Genomic DNA, 22,956 nt, shown 5'->3' on the forward strand with positions numbered 1-22,956 from the left:
AGAAATAGAGACTCCAAAGGGTTCATTAATTTGCCCAAGGGTAATCAACTCAGTAAACCAGCCTGAATTCCAAAATTTTTCTGATTCCAAAGCTCGTTTTCTTTTCCATTACTTCATGTGATTCCTGCCTTCAAGGACTTTCCTCTCTAGCAGTATTTAAGTAAAAAATTGTGTTTGGTGGGTAAGATGAGAGAAAGGTCAGATGGTTACCTGCCTGAGGCTTCTCTCTGTGACTCCTTCCAAGGTCAGAATGAAAAAGGCACTAAAGCATGTGTAGGTATCTAGCTGCCTCTGCAACTGCTTAGCAAGGAAAGACGGAAACTGATGCTTGGGTGACAGTGACAACATCAGCCCCTTTTAAGCTCACAATTCCACACCTTTTGTCAACCCCAATTTTTTCAAGCCCCTCCAAGCAGGATGAATGACTCCCAGCCAAGAGGACAGGGTTAGTACTTCTTATTTTTCTCCCCAAAATAGTGTGCCTGTGCATTTCTATTCTGTTTTCACCTTAAGACACAGAACCCTATCTAACCTTGGAAGTTGCCTACGTACCTCCCCCAATCCTATTGAACTCACTCACTCTCAAAAGTAACTGCTTTAAAAATAGCCTTGCCACTTAAATGTAACACCTGAAACCATAAAACTCCTGGAAGAAAATAGGCAGTAAACTCTCTGACATTGCTCTTAGTAATGTATTTTCTGATATATCTTCTCAGGCAAGGGAAACAAAAGAAAACATAAGCAAATGGGACTATATCAAATTAAAAAGGTTTTGCACAGCAAAGGAAACCATCAGCAAAAATGAAAAGACAACTTACTGAATGGGAGAAGACTTTTGCCTATGGTACATCTGATAAGGAGTTAATAGCCAAAATTTATAAAGAACTCGTATAACTCAACGCTAAAAAAACTAACAATCCGATTAAAAATGGGCCAAGGAACTGAAGAAGCATTTCTCCAAAGAAGACATACAGAGGACATATGAAAAGATACTGAATGTCACTAATCATCAGATAAATGAAAATTAAAACCACAATGAGATATCACCTCACAACTGTCAGAGTGGTTGTCATCATTAAATCAAAAAGCAACAAGTTCTGGAGAGGATGTGGAGAAAAGGGAACGCTTGTGCACTGTTGGTGGAATTGTAAATTGGTACAGCTACTATGGGAAACGGTTTGGAAGTTCCTCAAAAAATTAAAAATAGAACTATCTTATGACCCAGCAATTGCACTTCTGGTTATTTACCCAAAGAAAACAAAAACACTAATTGGAAAATATGCATGTACCCCTATATTCACTGCAGCACTATTTACAACAACCAAGATGTGGAAGCAACCTAAGTGTCCATCAGTAGACTATTGGATAAAGAATTAATGGTACATATATACAATGGAATATTACTCAGTCATAAAAAAAATGAAATCTTACCATTCGCAATGAAATGGATGGACCTAGAGGGTATTAAGACTAGTAACAGTGTAAAAGAGTTCTAGTTGCTCTGTGTCCTTACCAACATTTTCATCAGTTTTTATTATCTTCATTCTAACAGGTGTGTAGTGGCATCTCGTTGCGATTAAAGTTGCATATTCCTAATAACTAAAGAACTCAAACACCTTTTCCTGCGCTTTTCTTGAAATTTGTAGCTCTTCTTTGGGGAAGCGTTTGTTGGAATCTTTTGTACTATTTATTAGGTCGTTTTCTTATTATTGTGTTGCGAGTATTTTTTCTAAATTCTGGGTTCCAACACTTTACCAAATATATGTTTTGCAAATATTTTCCCTCAGTCCATGGCTTATCTTTTTACTCTCCTAATTATATCTTTCAAAGAAGAGAAGTTCTTAGTTTTGATGAAGTCCATTTTGTCAGTTTTTTCTTTTATGGTTAGTGCTTTTTGTTTCCTAAAAAAAAAATCTTTGCATAACCTAAAGTCATAAAAATTTTCTCCTGTTTTCTTCTAGAAGTTTTAGGTTTATGTATAGCTTAAAAATAGCTGTGATCCATTTCAAAGTAGTTTTTATTCATGGTATGGAGTATGAATCGAGGTTTATTCTTTTTTTCATATACTTGCCGAAATGTTCTTACACCATTTATTGAAAAGTTTGTGTTTTCTCACTGAATTGTCGAGGTACTTTTGTGAAAAATAAGTTGACTACATATGTGTGGGTCTATTTCTGTACTCTATTCTTCTTCATTGATCTATATCTCTATTCTAGCCCCAAACCACAATGTCTCCACTGTTATAACTTTATAGTAAGCTTTGAAGTTGGGATATTGTTTTTTTTTTCATATTTATATAAATGGAATCATACTGTATGTATTCTCCACTTACTTTTTTACTACAATAATTTTGGCTCCATGCATGTTGATGTATATACCTCTAGTTCCTTTATTTTCACTACTGTATAGTATTCTATAGTAGTCTATACTAGTTTTTTTAGCGTTCTTGGTTAACATATGAGTCGTTTATTGGTTTCAGTTACTGCCACGTTTGTTTTTATGAACATTCTTATACATGTTTAATAGTGTGCCTGTGCAAGAGTTTCTCCAGGGTTTAAATCTATGTATAGAATCGCTAAGTCCCTGAGCATATGACTCTTCATCTTTCCTAGATAAGACCAAGCTGTTATCTAAAGTGATTGGACCAATTTTCACCCTAAGCAGAGAGTATTCAGTGTTTCACATTATCTACAGCATGTGGTATTATCAGACTTTTTAACTTAAAATTGTACCTATTATGGTTTTAATTTGCACATCCCGAATATTAGAGAAGTTGGACATTCTCATGTTCTTTAGCTATTCAACTTTCTTTTTTTTTATAAAATGCCTGTTTGTGTCTTTTGCTCATTTTTCTTACTAAGTTGTATTTTTCTAAATAATTTGATGAATTCTTTATTCTAAATACTAATCCTTTGTTGTTCTATGAATATCATTTCTCACAGTTTGTATGTACCCTTTTTCTACTTTAATAGTGATTTTTGATAAACAGAAATTTTTCATTTTAGCATGGTCAAAATTACCAGTCCATTCCTTTTTGTAATTTGCTTATTGTGCTTTGTTTATAAACTCCTTCTAAGTTCTGAATTCACAGATACTTGCTTACATTTTCTTAAAAGATTTAACATTTTGACTTTTATATTTAGGTTTTCAATTCATCTGAAATGTGTGTGTATATGGTGTCAGGCACAAATACAATTTCATATGGATAACAAATTATCCCAGCACCATTTATTGGATCATCTGTACTTTCCCCATTGATTTTCAATGGCAGTTCTGTCATATATCAAGTTTCTAAAAATGTATAAATTGGTTTCTGAACTTTAACCTGTTCTGTTGATTTATTTGTTTGTCTCTTCATCAGTATCCATTACCTTAATTATCATCACTTTTTCTAAATCTTGACATCTCGCAGAATAATTTTCTCATTTGCCTTCTTCAGGAGTTTCTCATCTTTTTTGGTCTTTTGTGCTTCAAGAAAATTTTTTAGTCATGTTGCCATAGCCCAAAAAAAGGAAGAAGTTTCCACCTATTAGGATTTTAATTGTAATATTATTGAATCTAAAAATAAATCAAAATGAGAACAATCTATACCGGTATACTATTTCATCTTCCTATCCAGAATCATGGCTTTTAAGTATTCTAAATGAAGTTTGATAACATTTTATATTTTTCCTCATAAAAGTTTTTGCACATCTGTTAAATATATCCCTATGTATCTTCTTTTTTGTTGCCCTTGCATTATATTGTTTTAAGTGAAATTATTTGGGTTTTGATGATGCATAAAAATCAACTTTTATATAGTGATCTTTTACCTGACTACTTTGATAAACTGTACTATTTATCCTAGTAATTTATCTGAAGAACAGCTTAGGTTATCTAAGTAGACAATCCTATAATCTGCAAGTATCCTTTTGTTTCTTTCTTTTCAATTCTTTATAACTTTCATTTCTTTTTCTTTTATATTGTACAGGCATACCTTAGAGATATTGCGGTTTTGGTTCCAGAAAACCACAATAAAGCAAATATCGCAATAAAGTGAGTCACACAAATTTTTTTGTTTCTCAGTGCCTATAAAAGTTATGTTTACACTATACTGTAGTCTATCAAGTGTGAAATAGCATTATGTCTAAAAAAATAATACCTTAATTAAAAATGCTTTAGTGCTAAAAAGTGTTAACAGTCATCTGAGGCTTCAGGGAGTGGTAATCTTTTTGCTAGTGGAAGCCCTAGCCTTGATGTTCATGGTTGCCAACTGATCAGGGTAGTGTTTGTTAAAGTTGGGGTGGCTGTGGCAATTTCTTAAAATAAAACAATAATGGAATTTGCCGCATCGATTGACTCTTCCTTCCACTTGAGCACGTAGAGGCCATTATAGGGTTATTAATTGGCCTAATTTCAATGTTGTTGTGTCTCAGGGAATAGCAGGGTCTGAGGAGAGGGAGAGAGACAAGAAATGGCCAGGTAGTGAAACAATCAGAACACACACAACATTTATTGATTAAATTCACCAGCTTATATAGGAGCAGTGCCTACTGCCCCAAAATGATTACAATGGTAACAACACAGATCACCATAACAAATAAAATACAAACAAAAAAGTTTGAAATGTTGAGAGAATTACCACAATGTGACAGACATGAAGCGAGCAAGTGCCGTTGGAAAAACGGCACCAATAGGCTTGCTGGATGCAGGATTGCCACAAACATTCAACTTGAAAAAGCACGGTATCTGCAAAACCCAAAAACCTGAAGCATAGTAAAATGAGGTATGCCTTATTGGCTAGAATTCCAACGACACTGGATAAAAACAATGAGAGTAAATAGCCTTAGCCTGTTATTGATTCCAAAAAAGAAAAATTTTTAATATTTTACTATGGAATATATGGTTACTATATTTGTGTGTACACGTGCGCAAGCTCACACATTTGTAAGTATGTGCTAAAAACCCATCCGATTAAGGATGTCACCTGTGATTCCCACTTGGGCAAGGAGTAGGGCTTTTTGTCATAAATAAATATTGAATGTTATTAAATACTTTCTGTCTCTACTGAGATGATTCTATGGTGTTTCTTCTTTCAGTGAAATGAACTACATTTAGAAAATTTCTAATGCTGAACCCGCTTTGCATTATGGAATAAATCTAATTTGGTGATAATTAATTATCTTCTTCCTATGTAGTTAGTGTTAATATGTTAATGTTGTCTGAGAATTTTTACGTCTATATTTATTAGTGATGCAAATGGATCTATGATTTTTTTTCCTCTGACAACTTTGTCTGATTTTGGTATCAAGATTATATTGGCCCCATAGAATGTCTTAAGAAATGGTCCCTTTTCTTTTACTCTATAGAAGAATTGAAATGGTGTTGAAATTGTCTTTCCTTTAATGTTTGACATACTCACCTATAAAATCATCTGGGATTGATATTTTCTATGTAAGGAGATTGTTAACTACTCATCACCCAAATTTAATAGTTTTCTATTTCCTTTTGAGCCCATTTTGGCAATTAACATTTTACTGGCAATTTGTCCTTTTCATTTAAGTTTTCAAATTTATTAGCAACAAATGACAACATTCTGTCATATTTTCATTCCAGTTGCATCAGTAGTATATTAGTTTCCAAGGGCTGCTATAACGAAGTATCAGAAGCTAGGTGTCAGGAGAGTCGGTTCCTTCTAAGAGGAAATCTATTCCATACCTTTGTCCTAGCTTCTGATGATGGTTGGCAATTTTTGGCATTCTTTGGCTTGTAGACACATCACTCTAATTGCTGCCTTCAACTTTGCATTGTTTTCTCTCTATATCTACGTCTGTCTCTTCCCTTCTTATAAAAACAGCAATCATCATGGATTAGAGCCCACTCTAATGATCCCATCTTAACTTGATTACAGCTGCAAAGATCCTGTTTCCTAATAAGGTTATATTAAAAAATATTGAAGGTTACACATATCTTTTAGGGGACACAAATCAATATATAACAAGTAGTTAAATTCTCTTTCTTATTTCTAACATTGTTTTTGTGCCTTTTTACTTAGTCATTCTTGCTGGCAGTTCTCAATTTTATCAACCTTTTTAATGAAATGTCTTTCAATTGTGTTAATCTTCTCTATTTTATCTTGTGTTTCTGTTTTATTAATTCTGCTCTGTATCGATTTATCCCTTCTATTTTTTTTAAGAATTACTCTTTTATTCTAATTTCTCAATTTGGACATATATCTTACTACTATTCAGACTTTCTTCTTTCCTAATATATAGGCTTGTAAGCTACATATTTTCCTCGAACCACCTGTTTTAAACTTAGTCCCTATATTTTAATATGCTATATTATCCTTATCAATCAATATTAAGTATTTTCTCATTTCCATTGTTATTTCTTCTTTGACCCTGGAGTTATTTAGAAGTGTGTCTTTAAATCCCCAAATGCAGGATTATTTTTAGTCATCTTCTGTTTTTAATTTCTTAATTTCTTTCTAGTCATACTATGTAATCTATAACATACTGAAACTTCTTGAGACTTGGTTTATGGCATAGCATGTACACAATTTTCTTACATGTTCTGAGTATGCTTGAAAATTTTTTGTTTTCCATTTCTGAGGTATGGAATTCTGTATACAACCATTAGATTGAACTTGTTCATTACATTGGGCAAATCTTCATATTCTTTTATTTTGCTGTTGCTTGAGCTATCAAATATTGAGAGAAAATATTAAAGCTTCCCACTGTCCTTGGTATTTTATAATTATACTATAAGTCAGGACTTATCCCGCTTGGGATTTGTGGGGCTTCCTGATCTTGAAGAACCATGTCATTCACCAATTTAGAAAAACTCTCAGTCATTATCTCTTCTAGTATTCCTTTCTCCCTTGTTCTTTTTTCTTTCTATCCCTAACTCTAATTAAACCATATGAAAACTTTTCACTCTGCCTCTATGTCTCTACCTCTTTTCTCATATTTTCCATCTTTATATTTCCTTGTTATATCCTATATGGTTTCTTTAGAAATATCTTCCAATTTACTAACTCTTTCCTCAGTTAGATCTAACCTACTGTTCAATTAGTTTATTGAATTTTAATTTCAATACTTTTTTATTTTTTTTACAAATTATATTTGTGTGTGTTTTTTTTTTTATGTGTCTGGTCAGTGCTAATAGGCACTTATTCCTCGATCATATTTCAAATACTCTTTTTATTTTTTTAAGCATAGAAATTAACCTATATTACATATATATCTGATCTTTACATTTTCATGGTCTTTATGTTTCTGAATCTGCAGTTTGTTTGTTTTCAGCTCATGGATTTTTGGTTTCCTTGTTTTATTAAAAATGTCTTTTTATTCATGAGCTTATATTCATCCTTTGGAGGGATTTCTTTGAGGTGAGATTTTAAAGTGTGTTTCTTCATAAAGCGTTTCTATTGGCTTTTGCCAGGTACTTAGCAGAGCTCTCATTCTGAAGCTACTTCCAACTAAAATTTTAGCTGAAAGATTTTTTAATGTCCGGTTAAAACCCATGTAGATATGAATAGGCAATTAGATTAGCAGGGAGATCTTTTTCCTTTATTCTCTTGTATGTAGTACCAGGGCAGACATCCTACTATTTTCTTCCAGGAGGTGAGTTTTTTTTCTTGGTTTGTCCACTGAAAGTGAGCCCTTAAGAATGTCTCAGTTTTCTGAGTCGTTCTTCAATTTAGGCCTCTCCCCTTGAATCTCTAGACTTTGTCTTCCTGACTCAGTGCATGGCCTGTTAAAAGCTATGCTAGATCACCAGTGATGACAAATGCAGGTACTCATACTTGTTTATTCTTCTGGATTCTAGGTTGTTCTCATTTCTGGTCTCCAAGGTCTTCCCTTGTTGCCCCACCTGCTAAGTAGTACATTTAAAAAGTATTGTTAAACTAGTATCCCCAAAATTAGTAGGCAAAAACATGATGAGAAACATGGCATTTGCATAGTCTCAGAGAATCTCACCACAAGATATTTATTCATTATAAAGAAAAAAATTAACAACTTTATAGAGATGACTCCTGGTAGTCATCACCTTAATCACATGATCGAAGTCAACATCACCATTAATAGAATATGTTGACATCATGGACTTTCTAATATGATGCACTGAGAACAGCACAATATCACTGCTGTGGTTTTCTTCATCCAAAACTTATTAATATGTGGAAACATCAGTCAAATCCAAAATGAGGGTCTTTCTACAGAAAATTAGCCAATACTCATCAAAGTGTCAGGGTTGTGAAAGACAAAGAAAGACCAAAACCCAACCTAGATTAAATGATAAAAGAAGAGCCAAAATATATTGTGTCATTCAGGATTGGATCACAATCCAGAAAGGGGACATTGATAGCAAACTGATAAAATTAAATAAGATCTATGGATTCATTAATAGTATTAGTTAATATACGATCACATATGATATTAATTTTCTGTTCTTGATCATTGTGCTATAGTTATTTAACACATGGAAAAGCTGAATGAAGGGTAAATGGGAATTTGTTGTGTTATTTTTGCAAGTCTGTAAATATGATTCATTGTATTATATTTTGTCAAGAACTGTGAAGGAGCTAAGATTTTACCCTGCACGTAAGCTAACATCTTAACCTACTATAGTTTTACCGATGCTTCAGAAAACGTGATACTCCTGGGTCAGAGATAAAGGACTTTATTACTCACGGCACACCCAGTAGACCTGCATTAGCTTCATGGTCACACTGGCTCCACATGTGCCCCCAAGTCTCAGGGCTGATGCAGGGAGGACAGATAAATGCTGCACAGGCAGTGCGTTCACATCACGTGGCTTAAGAAACCTCAATCTCTTCTAAGAGGCTATAAGCAAACCTACTCAAACTTTGCCCTGAACAGAAACATTATTTTTATTATATCATAGAACAAAAAGCCCTCTTTTTCAAATGTAGACATTCTCTACATAATCCAAGCCTGTTCCTATACAAACATTCTTAAAAAGATAGTCCAGAACAAAAGGCTATCCATGCCTCTCTTCCCAAAATGTTCAGAAACATGAGAGATTAACATTAACAGACAATTATCTTCTAACAATTTAAAAATGAAAAGTAAAAAAATAAAAATAAATCTGAAGAAAACAAAATGGAAGCCCTAGGAAAGGTGTTTTTACCACTATGTTAAAAATGAGAAATTAAACAACAGGAAAATTAAGGGACTCGCTTACATCATATTATTAGTGAGAAGATTCAGAATTAAAACATGCAATTTGCCTAAACTACCAGCTCCATACTTAGGCTACTTGTTTAAAAAGGCCTATCACCAAATTGTCTGTCCTTCCACTTCACGCAAGTTGTTGGACCAGACAGGACCTCCCTGGTACATCTTTCCTAGTTCTTAAATATGTATTCCCTCCATGATGCATTAATTGTCTTCCAACCATAGAGTAATCACTTTCCTAATAATCAAATTAAAAAAAAAATTTAACATTCTCTCATACATACAACTTCACCTGCCTGAATTTTAGAGTGGTTTGTTTAAAATTGAGACTATCCCTGCCTCCCAAAAAATCCAGAGCAGTACCTCCATGGTTCCAAACTGATAACCTAACCTAAATCTCATCTTCTGTATTTCATGTTGTTCTGTTTTATAGAAACTCGCTTTCATGCGATATACCTTCCTAGACTTGAAATCCTTAAAACCTCTACTTCTGAAATACCTCTGAAAACTTTTGTCAAAGGAAAAGCTTAAAATCATTAGGGGGGAAAAAATAGGGAGTAAAATGAGCTGTAGCTGACCATCCTCTTTCTCAAAAGGCCAGGCAAAGGGTCAAAAGAGTTGAGGCCACTGCATCTAAAAATGGGAGTTACACTCAGGCCTGCTGTGGATAAATACTCAACTTCCTTCCATGGTAAAATCATTGAAAGAGGAAACTTGGAGCTGAAAAATTGACCTCAAGTGTTTCTGGGGCCCAGACTCCATCCTGAGGAAGGGATGATCTAGTGAGACCATTGTCCAGGATAGTGCTTATGAAAATGTTAGTGGGCATCAGGATCTCCTGGTGGGGAGATAGGGACACACATCTCTGGGTAGGCTCCTGGAGTTATTGATGCAGTAGATCTGGGATGGGACCTGAGAATTTGCGTTTTTAAGAAGTTCCTAAGTAATGCTGCTGCTGCTGCTGCTGCTGCTGCTGCTGCTGCTGCTACTGCTGCTGCTGCTGCTGCTGCTGGTCAGAGGACCACATTCAGGTCATGAGCCTAGGCTGTAGTTTAGATTAGGGTATGAGCGTCTTTATCTTCACAGTCCCAGATCCCAGAGTGCTTTGTGAATGTTTGGCCAGTGTTTCAGTTGGGAGCTCTTTATTTTACCTCCTAATCTCAATTTCCTCATCTGGATAAGAGTCTACCATTTAAAGGAAGTATTAAGGGAAGACTTAAGGGAGCTAAGTGTTTCAATTGACAAGAAATGTACACAGAGGGTTGATGCCCTGTGTCCAGGCTGCGAGTCAGTCAATTGTCCCATTGCCTTTTGGGCCTATCCAGCTTTGAATAAAAGGAGAACTAAGTAAAGAAGAATTAGGGCAACTGAAAGTGGCAGGACACTGGCATTAGAAGTCTCAGAGGGAGAAAAGAGAACCCGGGCTAGAAGTTGAGCAGAGGTCATGACCACAGAGCCCAGGCAGAACTGCAGAGCTGGGTCAAGCCTAAGAAGGACAGGATAGGAGAGTTAGAACCCAAATTCAAGAGGGAAATCTGAGGTTGGCCAGCTCTAGAGCTTAACCTCCACAGCCCAGTTAGACTGTGGCACCCAGTCTGCCTCTCCTCATTCCTCTCTGGGGCTGGCAGCTCTGCTGTCATTGGGCCCTTCCCGGCTTGCAGCTGCTCCTGGACACCTTCTCTTGGAGAAACAGCTGCTGCCTTTCTCTTCCTGAATGAAGCTACTTGTACTTCCCACCACCCTTCCACTTGCTCAGTCCGGTAGGGAGGCCATCACTGGGTGAAATGCGCGCGCGCGCACGCACACACACACACGCGCGCGCACACACACACACACACACACACACATCTATAGATGCACACATTTTTAGAATTCTCTCTTCCTTCCCCCTCCCAACTGCCCTCACCCCTAACAATGTCTCCAACTGGCTAGCTACCTCCACCTGGGCCAGCTTCTCTATTTTCTCCCTAGCACATATATTCCCATCACCTGGGACTATGTGTTTGCACGGGATTCTCCCTAGAATGGGGACCAAGTTTAATTTAACATACATACACACCCACCCATCTGTAGGACAGCGGGTGGAAGACTGGGGGAGGGGATGACAGCTCTGTAGACTGCAGTTGATTTGCAGCTCCTTAGAGGACCCAAAACTTTTTTCTTAAAGAAAAAATGCAGAAAGGCCCCAACTCCTGATTGGCTAGCAGCTGGACTCTGGAATGCCTCAGTTACCAGTTACCGTATATGCTCACATAGAAGATGCTGCTGCAAAAGAAATGTGTCCTATTTGGCAAGCCATGAAAAAGTAAAAATGGCAGCAACAGCACATTTATTTCCCCATTAAGGTCCTGTCTCCCTTTCCAGTCTCCACTCCCATAAGCAGGACTATTCCCCTAGCAATCTCAGTTTTGCACGGGCCCCCATCTTGGCTGGAAGCTAAGACTAAAGTATGTAATTGACAAGAGGGAGAACGAGGACTTTGATTATTTTCCTTGTGACCCATCATTTAAACGCACGCCACTGTTTTCCTGGGGCTTCTCGTAGGCAAGTTTATACGGTATTTCATGTGAGGAATATTCTATTCACAATCTTCTACCTTTTTGGATAGGGGAAGGGATTAGAATGACTTTATAGCTGATCAATTCTCCAGTGCCTGAAGCACTCCTCCCCCAACCAGAAAGCTTCCTTTTCTACATCCGCCCCCCCCCACCCACACACACACATACCCCCAACCCCGCCCCAGCCAGCTTTACATTCTTCCACCCCCACCCTTGGCCAGGAGGGCTAAACAGAGGAGCAAAGAGAGGGGGTGGGGTAGGAGAGGAAGTTTGTGTCTGAATGTATGTTCCAGTTGCATTCCAGAGGCAAACAGAAAGTAAAATAGAAAAAAATTAAAAGCAGCTCACCACTGTTTTGTATTATCCATGCCTCTGCAACTCTTCATTCAAGCAGATAACCACCATTGGATGAGATTCCCATCGAAGGCTAGAAATGGAGAGCCTCAGAGACTGTCGTCTGCCCTGTTCAGTTCTCAGTAGATCACTATAAGGATCAGTGAAGTTCGATCTAAGGTCATACAGCCAGTAACAGATCCAGGACTAGAATCAGGTCTCCTAAAACCTGGGTCAGAGTTTATTCCATACCTACACTTGGCTTTTATTCACACCCAAAAAAGCATTTATTGATTGTCTCTTTCTTAGGACGCCTCATAAGCTAAAGCAGGGGTTAGAGTGGTAGAAGGGGGACTTTTGATGGGTGGGCTGTCCTTCACCATAGGGAAAAGGGAATGCTGTTTGCTCTGGGCTACATACAGACCCTGAGCCACGTGCAGGCCCCCATGAGGACAGAGGCAGTCTCACAATGACAGTCTCACAATGACAGTTGGTTGCACAAACCCAGGGCAATTGAGGGGAACTGAAATTTGATCTTTTTCTTTCTTTTTTCATCCTCCAACAGGGTATGAAAGAGCCAGTGAAAACCCCAGCCAGACATACTGAGCAGCCTCTGAATCACTGAGAAACACAGAGGAGTCCCGCAACAATCCCTGCTTGACTTGGGGAACTGGAGAACAAGGCCCTTCATGGACTTTACTTCCTTGCTGTCACTGTCACAGTATTCATCACAAGCACGACTTCCCCACCCTTCCCTGTGTGTCCACACATATGTGAGTGTGTACATGTGCTCATAAACGTGGGAGCTCTGGCCCGTTTTTGAGCGTTCTTTCCCATACACTCGCTTCCTCTTCTGCAGCTCACTGCCGCGGTCCTCGGAGAGGCCAGCCAGCACAAGGTTTCCATTAGTGAAGCACATTTTTGTGCTATGGATATTGAACCAGGGCGGGGGGGTGGGGGGGAAGAAAGCAGTCTGTTGTCCATGATGGATGGGTTTTCTAGAGGACTTCCCAGGGTGGTCCTTAAGGGGGCCAGGATGGAGCCATGAGGGGCGCACAGCTTCACAACCTTCTCTTGTTTCCTAGGAGGGCTGCGTTGGGGGTGTGTCTGCTCTGCCGCCAGCGTCTCCCACCTCCATTCATCCTGCTTGCCCCTCCTTCCCTTTCCTCCCCTTCCCCCTAACATCCATAACTTCCAGTTTACCTGAGTGCAAAAGTACTTTCTAAGTTCTCCTATTAGAATAAAAAGTAACGTGTCCCATGTGCTTGCTCTATATTATGAATTATGGCTGCCCCCCCCCCCAAGAAGAAGGGATGGTTTGGGGACCAGAGCTCATGAAATTTCACTCATTGTTCCTCCATTTTAATATGTTGATTTTTCTTTTCAGAATGCTGAGGTTTTCTTAAGCATTATAAGCCCGATTTCCCACAATTATCACACTTATCAACATACAGCCTGAATGAGATGAGATGGATGAACCAAAGGCTCATCACTGATTCTCATCATCTTGCACAGTGCCTGGACCACAGCATGAGTTGGACAAATGATTAATAAAAGTAATTAGAAGTCTATGGAAATTTAGTATATAAATCACTTTCCCTCAGCTTAGTTAACCCATTTTTTAATAGAAGAAGGAAATGAGCCTCTGGGAGCAAGCAGCAGAGTGTGGAAGCAAATCCGGCCCCCTGACTTAAGAACTCATGCTATTCCATCTTGTTGCACTGTTGGGGGAACCTAGAACCACTATCAGAAGAAGGGTCTCTGCCTTCAAGGTGCTTTCAACTTAGCTGGGGAGTCAGAACCTATAGCGGAAATAATACAGAACAATTCAGGGAAGTAGATGCTAATAATACAACACAGAAGTGATTTGGGGACTGATAGCCCCTGGATACAGGAATGAATTGAGGCCCATTATCCCAATTCAATGAGGGGGAAATGGAAGGGCCATAAAGAATTGGAGCAGTTCACCCAAGGTCAAATCACTGAGAACAAAGGCGAGTTAATCAAATCTTTAATCCAGTTGAAAGGTTTTCAAAGAGCTTTTGGGGACAGGTGGAATGGCAGACCAGAGGCCCAGACCTCCCAGGAGAAGCCTAACGATCAACACCCCCATCCATAGCCTTTCTTTCTCACTTCAAGGAGGAAAGTTCTTAACACTGCTGAAACAGAACTCAAAGTAACACTGGATATACTACAGCCTCAAAAAGTTCATTCTAAGTCTTGGAAATTTATATATTAAAGGCTCTGAGATATTCTACAGGCAAAACCAAAACCAAGCAAAACACCCAAAAGAATAAAGAAAAAACTCCACAAAATGGGAAAAAAACTTTGTTTAATTTAATGTGATTTGAGGTTCCCTCTGGCCTGCAGAGCCAGCATCTGCTCTCCTGTCTTGTCCCTAGGATGGGTGATAGTACTGCCCTTCTAGGCACCTGATAGCATAGAATAAGGAATTCTTTGTCTTGGGCAGTTTTAGGGGTCATCCTACAAGCTGACTTTCCAAGTGTCTTCCCAGCTCACAGACTCCCTAGCTCACATGTAAATATAAATGCATATTTTCCTCTCCTGGAAGGAATCTCAGCTCCCTCAGTCCAACACACACATGCACCCACATATGCCTATTGAACACACCACAGGCCTCCCCCAGAGAGTTGCCAGAGATTGCGTCTCATTCACCCCTCTTGTGTCCAGTGCCTAGCAGGGAGCTTGACATATAGAATGTAGGCGCCTAAAAAAGTGTGAGCTGAATTGAATGAACTGCACCTGTGAGTTATTTTAATACTTTTCTCTCTCTACCCCCCTCCCCCCTCCCCATAGAAACTGTCTAGTCTCTCCAAAAGCTAACTTTTGGAAGTGTTGAGATTCTACCAAGAGTCAAATATACCTAAGCGTAGTTCACTGCTCTCTTCCTCCCACTCCATCTCTGCCCCCAACCCTTCAATTGCCTCTATGTCCAATGTTAAGGGTGGAAATTTTTCAAAATGGCCAACTTATGCTTCCATTGTTTAATGTTAAACAGGGTGGAGTTCTAGGAGATATTCTGTGCAAACATATGCTAATGTTAAGGGTGTAGTTATCCTGTGTAAAGATATGTTATTGTCCAGCCTCTGCTTCTGTACACCTGCTTGCTTGCTAGAGGGGGTTTTGGGGCTTTTTAAGCTCTCCCTTCTGGAGGCTCGGGGCTGATTCTCTAGTGGGGAGAGTCAGTCACTGGCTGGCTAATAAAGGCTCATAATTAATCTCAATTGGCTCCGGGGTGGGTCTTAAATTTGAACGCACCACACACCCAAGATCAAACCTCTACCCTAAAATTGCTTTGCTTCCACAAGCTGATGTGGTAGCGACACACTCTCCTTTCTTCTGTCCCACCATGTTCTACTCTCTTCTCCCACTTCCTTCTCTCTCCTCATCTTCAACCTCTCTTCTCCACACTCCTTTCCCCTCTTTTCTTACTCCTTTTCCCCTCCACATCTCTCTCCCCCCCCCCTTTCCCCTCTCCCCTGAATAGGCTTTCTTTCCATCTATGGAGCTGTCAGTTTTGCTCCAGCCAAGCAGCTGGCTCCAAGGAACCTCTCTTTGGCTGGGCCCTGGGCCAACACCTTCCCTCCAGCTGCCTGATTCAGGATGATCTAAATAAGAAATGTACATGTAGGCCTAGAGTCTTCAAGGGATGCCCTTCACTTGTCTTCTTTCTAGGTTAAAAAGCACACTCAGAGTTTTATCTGCATTTGGCTGGGTCAGCACATCTGTCCAGTTTGGGCACATCTGTCCATAGCCTCAGCCACAGAGCCCAGAGGGAATGCAAATTTGCAAGGGTAGTTTTGGAGAATGTCTTGCCTCTTTTAGGAAGAGGGCATTCTGCTCCATGGCACTGAAAGAGTGTGGTTCCAGGAAAGATCCAGGCTGGGCTTGGAAAATCCAAGTGTGTGTTAGAGAGAAAAAAGTAGGACCTGTGTCCCACACCCAGGCTCCTTCTGTAGGTAGAATGCAAGGGAGATTCAGGAAAAGAGCTGAGGGGCCTGCTCTTAGAGGGCAGTGATGCCAAAATAGGATGCCAGAGGCCCAGGGAAAAGGGCATGACCTACTAAATACACAGCCAAAGGAGCCCTGCAGCCCTGGGCCCCAGGTGGAGGAACAGGAAACGGGAATGTCTCCGGGTCCTGACATGTGGTTGTAATGATCACAGACCCTTAGGCTCCAAGGGACCTTAGAGGTCATCTCCTCCATCCTCCTGCTTCCTGGCAAGGCTGTATCTAAACTAGTCAAGATGTGCAGGAAGCTCTGTTCTTAAAGATCCCTGGAAAAGGAAAAATGAGCTCTTTTTCATCAAATACATCAGATCTTGTTGTCAAATTTTCCCACATCTTCCAGAAAGATAAGAATTTACAAAGGCTGCATCAGAAATTGCTTTGTGACTAAGCTGAATGTCTGGACTCCTGGGTCCTCGATCAATAGGGCATTGTCATCCCAGTTTCCCAGGCACAAAAGTTTTTGCTGCCCAGCCTAAACTCTCTGCTTGCTCTTCAGTCTCCACACTCCCCTATGTGATAAACGCAAAGTGGTTAGAATGGTACAAAGCACCTAGTGAGCATTATTAAGTGTTAGACGTTGTTATAATGGCTGCTGTGGCTGTGGCTTTCAGTAGAGGTGGAGCTTATCTGTTTCTTTCTTTGGAATACCCATTGTCTACAATGCTGTCTGTTGTGGTGTGATCAAATTTAAGACCCATGGACCCAATTGAGATTAATTATGAGCCTTTATTAGCCGGCCAGCGACTGACTCTCCCCACTAGAGAATTAGCCCCGAGCCTCCAGAAGGGAGAGCTTAAAAAGCCCCAAAACCCCCTCTAGCAAGCAAGCAGGTGTACAGAAGCAGAGGCTGGACAATAACATATCTTTACACAGGATAACTACACCCTTAACATTAGCATATGTTTGCACAGAATATCTCCTAGGACTCCACCCTGTTTAACATTAAACAATGGAAGCATAAGTTGGCCATTTGAAAATTTTCCACCCTTAACACCGTCCTAAAGACAGAGCAGGAAGTTGGGTGAGTATCACAGCTGGGATGTCTACCCTGACTTGCCTCTCACTCTCCTTCCACTTTGTCCCCCAGCCAGGTTATCCCCTTTGCATCTTCTCTGTGTTCCCATAACCACATTAGCTGATATTTATGAAGGGGCAGTAGCATGGTTCAGAGTAATGTCTAAGGGAATCCTAATACGGTAGCCATATAATTTATTATCCAATCCAGGGGCTTCTGTAAATCAGAGGGGACAACAGGCATAAACCAAAATTTTCCCAGGCAAAATGGGACACTGATCATCCTAACTCTGGGTGTGAATCTGTCAACAAGAAAAAAGATGGCTACCAAGAAGTGCTCCTGTGGCTAACTGGCCTCAAATTTAAAAGTAAAGCCTAGCAGCCGTTTCTAAACAGGCCTCTTACTCAAGAGGTACTTCATGGAGAAGATTGCACTAAGATGCCTGCTTCTGGCACTGAACTGCTTGCCTGCATTGCAATCCTGCTATCTGAGCCAGCCCTTTTAAAGAAGTTCCTAGAATCATATTTTAACCAATAATACTGAGACTTTCCCTGTCCAATCAGAGCCATGAAGCTATATCCTCATAGCATCTTCACTAACCAATCAGAGAGGCTCTGTTTCGATCAATCAAGACAGTGCTTTTTGGAGCCATCAAATTAGAATTTGGAGTTCTCATTTTCATGAGGACAGACCAATTAAAGATCATGGGCGGAAACCTCTCTCTATCTCTATATAAATCAGCTCTCCTCTTGCTTGGTTAGTACACTTTCCCTTTCTTCTGAAGACAGTGTTTCCCTACCTGGGGCTGAAACGCGGAAGATGTCCTAGAGGAACAGACAGGAAAGGACGGGAGCAGAGCAGGGTTGAGTAGAGCTGTCTGGAGGGAGAGGGACCACCTCACAGCTATGCTATATCACAATTGAGCTGTTTGCACTGAATAAGGTTTCCTTTACAGCACTCCAAACTGAGGGCCCCTGTTGGCCTTGAATTAGCATCAACGACCATTGATTGAAAAATCACATTTCTATAACATGTGCCCTGGCTTGCCCTGAGCAATTTAATTGTTTTGAGCTTTGGTTTCTTATTGGTAAAATCTACTAAGGTAAAATATCTACCCTTCTAGGGCAGGAGTTCTCAGTATTTGAGGTACATGAGAGTCAGTCATGATGTTTGTCAAAAATAAAGAAACCCAAGCAACTCTTGTAAATTCTGATTCAGTGGCATGGGCATGACCTAAGAATCTGCATTCTGATAGGTAGTCCATGGCTCGACTTTTAAGAGGCATTGGCTTTGAGTCATGGTAAAGATTCTGAAAATAACTTGAGTGAAGCACCTGGCACAGAGTGGGCCACCGTGAATGGCACCTCTCATCACTCTGTACCTGTTCCTTTCCTTTTTCCTCTCCCTCTATCCTGTGAGCTCCCTTGGGGCAAGGGTTGTGTCACAGCTGGGATGAATATCTTTGAAGACCCAGTGTCAGCCTGATACACATTAGGTGCTAAATAATGGTCTAAAGATCCTTTTTAGACCCCAATTTGTGGAGTAAAGAGGTATACTGACCTGTTGTCAGTACCAGGGGCCCCCGCTGTGAGAATTTGCTGGTATGCACAGACGCTGACTTCTCCAAGTCCAGGCAACACCCTGCAGGAAGCTTTACTCCTGCTGCCCACCTGCCCCAGCCCACCCTCCAGCTCAAGTTGAACAACCTGGGCTGGGGTGGAACACAGGTTTACTGAGAAATCTGGCGGTTAAATGGGTTTCATTCTGAAACGACTTTGAATGAAACTGAAAGTAAAACTCAAGCCACCCACTTCCCCCAGTAAGTGCTGAGTTCAGCTCAGCCACTCCTGTCCTCCAGGCCTGGCTCCTGTCTCTCCTCTCCAGGCCCAAACCCTGACGTCACCAAATGCTGTGCCTCCTCTACCCCATCCACCCCGCAATGCCCCAAGAACTTTGTTCCTCCTCTCTACCTCTGCCCGCACAGAGGTCAGAAGCAGGGGTGTGGTGGAGACACCCCCTTTATGCAGGGTGACATCCTTGTCAACTCTACCTCCCTTTATACATGTTTGACTCCATTTACTAAAAAAGAACTAATTCTTCCATTTAAAAAGTTTATCAGAAATACATAATAGCTAAAGTTTCCAAGCTGCGTATTATGCTATTTCAACTGAGTTGGTACCATTCAAGTCAAAAACACAGAAAATATAACATTCAAAAATATGAAAATAAATATACATGCTAATGTACATATTAGCATGTATACAACAGCACTATACTTCTTCATGGCAAAAACTCAAACACCACATACATAAAAAACATAATTCCTATAATCCCAGCCTCTGAAAACCACCTCCTTTGAGAATTCAGAGTTTTTTAAATGCTATACTGTAATTAGTCTGTGCAGCAGGATTGCTATTGAATGCACACTGTTACCTTCCAGAGGATGAGTAAACTTGCCCAAGATCATTCAGCTAGGAGGGGTGGCAGAACTGGGTGGGAGTGGGGGTGGGGGCGGCAACTGGGGTCAAGTGTACTTGGGAATTGCCCAAACTATTCAATGTTTCCCTAGCAGACAGGAGTGGCCTCAAAATGTGCAGGCTATCCAGTACCCTGGCTTAATGATTGTAATTAAATATATAAAGCTTGAATATAATTTAGGGACCACTATGTTATATCTCTTAATTTCATAGATATGTATACTGAAACCCAGAGGACCAGTGTGAAATAGACCAGTGGTATTCTAACTGGAGTACGTCAAGACTTCCCAAGAGGTATGCAGGTCTGAACTATTTAAAGGAATCAGTTTCCTGACCCACAACTTCCATGGTGCACATTGCCATTTAGATCTGCCTGGATCTCCTTTCACAATTCCCCTTCTCCCACTTTACAGGAGTAAGGTACACTTGTTGCCCATCTTACATCTTACTATGGTCTCAGGTATAAACACCCTGGGGCACCAAAGAAGGCGCTAAACAAAACCTTGGCATCAGAAAAAGCTTTTTTACTCAAGGCTCTTGTGGGACATGTATTTTAAGATCAAAGGTGCATGTTAGAAATTGGGTATTTTGGTCTATTATGGGATATATTAAATTCAGATATATTCCAAAGCAGGGGCAGGAATAATTATAATTTTTAATCAGTAACCTCACCTCTTCTTTCTTCCTACAATAGTAAAACAAAACAAAACAAAATAAAACCATCACCGCCAACAAAAGACCTTGTTGCGGGGAGGGGTATAAGTATGAGCAATTAAAGATTGTTACCCAGGAGTTAAACTCATAGCAAATTTATGCCCTTTCTAACAATCTATCTTTAAATCAGAATTCAGAAAAGAAATGATTGTCCCAGGGAAATGTACTAACACCTACTAATTGGAGTGGGTCATGTTCCATCATTTCTTCATGATTTTAGCTCGTAGCTCACTGTCACTTTCTCTAGTCCTTACTCCTACCTCTTAACTCTTGGAGATTTTGGTATGCAGTACACACAGTTCTTTGAATACCTCTTTCTAAAGATTTTGTCATCTGCCATACCTTAGTCACCTACTCCCATGCTCATACACTAGACCCAGGTATTACCAATAATTTCAGTCCCACCATAATCTCCATTTCTTGCATTGCACTCTTTAATTTTTCCTCCTGTCTTTTTAGTCTCTCTAAAACCTTAATTCCGATCATCTTGGACACCATCAGATTCTCCCGCCCATTTATCTTACCTTCTTACCAACCTTAAGTTCCATGGCCAATTATTATAATCACTCCCTTGTACATGTCTTCAATTCCTCTCCCCCTCTTTTACTCGCAGCAAGACAAGAACTGAGAAGCATAAGGCAGCTGGCTGAGGTATCAAGAGATCACCTTGGTAGGTGTCTGGAATGTGTATGCATTCCTCGATGCATCTCAAAAACAATGGGATTTCCTACAGCCTTAGAGAATGGGGAACCCCAGCCAGTATGACTGGAACGCAAAAGCAAAGAGTGATCCTGGAAGGCTGAAGAACGTGGGGAGCCTTGGGTTCTGTGAACTCAGAAGAATCTCTGGAAGAAACTCAGCCACTGTGCTGAGAGGTTCCTCTGGGGCACAGTCCTTTGCAGATCAGGCCTCCTGACAATCTACAACATAGCTCATCATTGCTCACGACACAGCTCATAGCTACTCGCTTCTCATTTCCTGGACTCACACTTTCCAAGGGAAAGGATCCAACTGGGTCACCATCCCACACAGAAGACCACTATGGGACAGAGTCTTTTGCTGAACTACCTCAAAGGAGCAAGTCTTCTACAAAGCTCTTGTCGCACAGTCTTCTACAACCAGGAGGGCAGAACTCACAAAGCAGGGCGTGACCACTGGCTGTGAAAGAGCTGTGACAAGTGTGTAGTGATCCTTAGAGCCTCATAGATCACATTGGCTCATATTCAGTTCTTCATTTCACCTCTCACCAACCCAGGAAACCTCTACATCCACATCTTACTAGCTGTGGGACGTGTGACTTAAGCTCTCTGAACCCGTTCTCTCATCTGTGTAGTGGAGCTAGTGATGTTTACCTCCATGAACCTTAGTGAGGTTTAATGACTTGTACTCAACACCCTGCCTGGCAAATTAGTACTAACACATGATTACTTATCCCAATCCCCCTGTATCAACAGAGAGACACAAATGAGTCCTCATAAATCATTCTGGTGTTGTTTTCTGTGGATAAAAAGCTTGAGAGTCTACAGCCATGCCACCTTGAACAAGCCCGATCCCATCTGATCTCGGAAGCTAAGCAGGGTCAGGCCTGGTTAGTGCTTGGATGGGAGACCACCTAGGAAGACCAGATACTGTAGGCATAATAAATAAATAAATAAATAAATAAATAAATAAATAAATAAATAAATAAGTAAAGGGACTGTAAGCTGACAAGGTCCTTGCCTCACTTACAAAAAAATAAATAAATAAAGCTTGAGAACTTCTATCGTTACTTGTCTTAGAGTTAGAAGATCTGGATTTGAGACTCAGCATTGTACTACAGGTTGTGAGACCCTGATAATATCACTCTCATTCCTCCAGACCTTTTTCTGTAATATTGGAAACTGATGTGAGATGTCCTTTCCATAGCCTTATAGCCCAGCGTCCTAGGATTTAAATATTCTGACTACTCCAACACTTTTCCTTTAAAGTTGAGAGAACTACCTATGTAGCTCTCAGAATTGGTTCCACCCAAAGTGGAAATAGAAATTAGGAGGGGCCACATGAAGAAATTGCAAATGATGAGTGGGCCGGAAGTTAGAGAGGATATCCCTGAACTGTTTTTAAGTGATGAGTCAAGCAGAATTACTTCTCTACCCCATCCTGGGCTTCTTCTCACTAGCTTCCAATCAGACACCTGCCCACTCATCCAGAGTGGGAGTTGGGGGCAGGGCATAGTGAGAAGAGCATTTTAGGCCTTTCTCCTAACCTGACCTTACAAACCAATACAAAATGGCCTTCACTTGAGAGAAATATGACCTAAAGGAGTCAGGACCAGAGGTCGTAAGACCTGAGTTCTAGGTCCTGCCCTGCCATCCCAAGATATGACCTTCCAGTCAGCTCCTATTCCCACCACCACCCCTGCCCACCACTGGGCTGTGATGGAGAGGAAATGCAACAGGATGGAGGACACCTCCTCGTCTACTCTCGTGCCCTATACAGAGGTTAACTGTTTCTTGCAAAGATTGTCTTTCCAATTTTTTTTTGTTTGTTTTTTAGTTTCTTCAAGATACAGAGCTAAGAACCTACATGACTGATGAGTAATTGGTTACTACTTGATCAAGGCTTATTGCGTGCCAGGCACTGGGCTCATTTCTCATTTTCTCA

General features: G+C 40.3%; 1 pseudogene; it reads left to right on the forward strand.

Annotated features, from left to right (window-relative positions):
- The first annotated feature begins 21,831 nt into the window (after positions 1 to 21,831).
- LOC118614407 lies at positions 21,832 to 21,950 on the forward strand (annotated as a pseudogene).
- Positions 21,951 to 22,956: the final 1,006 nt, after the last annotated feature.

The sequence above is a fragment of the Rousettus aegyptiacus genome, unplaced genomic scaffold, assembly GCF_014176215.1.
Source record: "Rousettus aegyptiacus isolate mRouAeg1 unplaced genomic scaffold, mRouAeg1.p scaffold_m13_p_2, whole genome shotgun sequence".
Classification (NCBI taxonomy): domain Eukaryota; kingdom Metazoa; phylum Chordata; class Mammalia; order Chiroptera; family Pteropodidae; genus Rousettus; species Rousettus aegyptiacus.